Source organism: Musca domestica, unplaced genomic scaffold (assembly GCF_030504385.1).
Source record: "Musca domestica strain aabys unplaced genomic scaffold, Musca_domestica.polishedcontigs.V.1.1 35, whole genome shotgun sequence".
NCBI classification, from domain to species: Eukaryota; Metazoa; Arthropoda; class Insecta; order Diptera; family Muscidae; genus Musca; species Musca domestica.
Genome location: NW_026712315.1, coordinates 5,488,467 through 5,492,249, shown reverse-complemented (window position 1 = coordinate 5,492,249; position 3,783 = coordinate 5,488,467).

Below are 3,783 nucleotides of genomic sequence, written 5' to 3'. Positions count from 1 at the left end.
ACCGAATATGGGGAGGTACTATGGAGGTTATAATACGTGAATTTGCACAGACAATTTTCTGTCATGGGATGTAATATCCATTACGAACTTCAAATGCGAAATTTGAAACAATTCCGGTAATTAATGTAGCTAAAATCATGAAAATACCGAATATCGGAGGGTGCCAATATATGGGGGCTATACGAAGACGTGGACCTGCTCAGACAATTATCTGTCATAGGCTAAAGTATTCATTATGAACTTCAAATACAAAATTTGAAACAATTCCGGTGAATGAGTTCGCTAAAACCATTAAAATACCGAATATCGGGAGGTACCGTTATATGGGGGCCATACGAAGATGTAGACCTGCTCAGACAATTTTCTGTCATAGGCTATAGCACAGACAACTTCCCATCATAGGCTGTAGCATCCATTACGAACTTCAAATACGAAATTTGAAACAATTCCGGTGAATGAGTTCGCTAAAACCATTCAAATAACGAATATCGGGACCTGCTCAGACAATTTTCTGCCATAAGCTATAGTATCTATTACGAACTTCAAATACCGAAATTGAAACAATTCCGGTAAATAATGTCGCTAAAATCATCAAAATACCGAATATCGGAAGGTACCGTTATTTGGGGGCTATACGAAGACGTTGACCTACATAGCCCATTTTCATTACCAAAAGTCCTGCAGACATAGTACATATTTGTGTAAAATTTTGTCAACCTACTTGTTTTTGTTCGGAAGATAGAGTGATTTCCACAGACGGACAGACGGACAGACGGACGGACATTGGTAAATCGACAAAGAATTTTATGTTGATCAAGAATATATACACTTTGTGGGGTCTAAAATGTAGAGAATCGCAAAGTTGTTTTGCAATTTTTGACAGATAAAAGTATTGAAAATTGTCTCCCTTTGTGGGTGAGGTACCAGAAGGGGTTTGCAGATATGTAGCATCTTCACTACAGATCTTGTGTAAGCAAAAATGTCTGTATGTGGGACATTTAAAGAGAGTTGGATGCTTATTTCGCGTTCTTTGAGCGCTTTGTTATTCGAAATCTTGAATTTTATGTGGAGCAGGTAGCAAGAGAAATGGTCCGATCTCTTCCATCTTTATAACAGATCTTGTATTGATGGAAACATTGGAATGTTCCATGTTTGGAATGGAATCGGATGTTGATTCCGCTTTTTATAAGATATTCCAAATTTTGAGCATTTGTGGGGGTGGTACCAGAAGCAGTGGACCGATATATTCCATCTTAACACCAGACCTTGGGTTCGTTTAAATATTGGGATGTGTGAAATTTGAAGACAATCGGACTCTTAACTTACATTTTATAAGAGTTTTAATTTTTTAAAATTTTGACCCTTTGTGGGGGAGGTACCAGAAGGAGTGGACCGATATTGTCCATTTTCGCACCAGACCTAGCAATGATCGAAATATTAGAATTTGCAAAAGTTGGAGCAAAATCGGATTATGTTTTTTTTTTATTTGTGCAAAATGTATTTTTTGAAAATTTCGTCCTTTTGTGGGGGAGGTACCAGAAGGAGTGAAAAAAGAGAAAAAATATTGCCCATCTCCAAACTCGATCTAAGTTTGACAAAAATATTACGATGTACCAAGTTTGGACCAAATCGGATACTCCCATCTGGAGTTATCGTGCGCACCATCCAGCCAGACAGATAGACAGACAGACGGATGGACGGACATCGCTAGATCGACTCCAAATGTTCTGAAAGGGATTTGGTCCAAAAAGACCTAGGGTTATTTCGACTAGGCACGTTTTGACTGTATCAAATGATATATACCCTCTGCAGCCATATGGGTGCTTCCTCGCTTCATTTCCAGCGCACAATGGCCACCAAAATCTGCGGATACCAATTCGTAACAATTTTGGAAAGCAAGGTTGGCACTAAAAAATACCAAAGTGTCGATCACCTCTAGCAAGTATTTCGCTGGAAATGGGTCAAAATGCTGCAGAGCAAAATTCGGGCAGCGTGCGACGGTTTCATTGGCCGTTTGAAGGCCACAATACGTGCCAAAGGTGACCAATTCGAACAAATCTAAACTCATTTTAAATTTTGGTGCTATTTCCGACAATTTTTACTTTCATTCAATAAAAAAAAATTAAAAATAGAATATAACAATTATGGCACTTGACTTTGCTGCCGGTTCACCCTGAACATAGCATGATCGACTCAGCTCAGCGAGCTAGGAAAATCCTGTTATGGCTTCCCATGTCGGGGACCAATGTGCGGAATGTTATATAATTTTTGTCCCAATCAAACACGTAGTGTTGTTTGGTATGTAACTCCTAGAATATTGTGGCCTTCGAAGAATCCTTTTTATGCAATTCACGATTATAGCCCTTCAAACCTAACAATAAAAACTTAAAGAATCCTCCATTGCGGCCTTCTATAGAAATGTTTTAAAAGTCCATAATTCAATAATTATTTACTACACGATTTAATACAAATTATGTTCTCATCTTTTTTAATTTTTATTTTTGTTTTTAAAGTATTTCCCATAAATCCTGGATAATTGCTATCAATTGCCTGGCAAAATCTCTGCTGCATTTGTTGTTGTTCATGTCTAGGCAAGTTCAAATGGAATTGTTTGCAACAAATGAATTGCTCTGATGTTCATTCAGCCGAGAGAGAGGGAGAGAGCGAGGCCATGGGTGCGTATAGTTGTTGTAGCTGGTGTTGCTGCTGCCGCAATTCATACTCATAAATATTAGTCATACGTTGAGTGGGCAAATCGTATAGATCGTCTCTAAGAACAAAATAAAACAGACAGTAGCAACAACTATAACACAACAACGATGAGTAACAACAACAGCAATTCAGCCACTAATTCATGCAATAAATTCCATTTTTATACCCTCCATCTTGGAAAGGAGGGTATATTAACTTTGTCATTCCGTTTGTAAAATCCTTAAATATTCGTCTTAGACCTCATAAAGTATATATATATTCATAATCTGCATAAAATTCTTAGACGATTTAACGATGTCCGTCTGTCTCTCCGTCTGTCTGTTTAAATCACGATACAGCCCACGTTATTTCACGTAGAGCGCCACATGGTCATAATGGGTTCCAGCTCCGTTGGCGAAACATTGCATGTATGGGTCCATGATTTGGTATAGCCCCCATATAACGGTACCTCCTGATATACGGTAATTTGATGATTTTTGCCACATATTTTTTTCGGATTTGTCTGAAAATTGGTATTTGTATGTCATAATGGGTCCTAGTTTGTGTGGCGAAACATTGTAATTATAGGTCCACGTTTTGTTGTAGCCCCCATATAACGGTACCTCCCGATATTCGGTATTTTTGCCACATGTTTTTACTGATTTGTCTAAGAATTGGTATTTGTGGGTCATAATGGGTCCTAATTCGGGTGGCGAAACATTGTAATTATAGGTCCACGTTTTGGTGTAGCCCCCATATAACGGTACCTCCCGATATTCGGCATTTTAATGGTTTTTGCCACATTTCTTCTCATGTTTCCTTTACCCTAAGGTGGAGGGTATTAAAAGTTTGGCCCGGCCGAACTTACAGCTTTTTTACTTGTTATTTTTAGACTGCTACAAACCTATTGCCTCTGTTATAACTTAAAGAGAAATGAAATAGAGATTTGAGGATATAAAGGGGCCAAAGGCCGTACCTTCGACCAAGGAAAACAAAAACTAAAAAAGGCAACAGCAAAAAAAAACTCTCTTCTAATGACAAATGACTCTTGAATTGCCATAGTTGTGGATGCCCTTGAGATTTCAGTGTCAG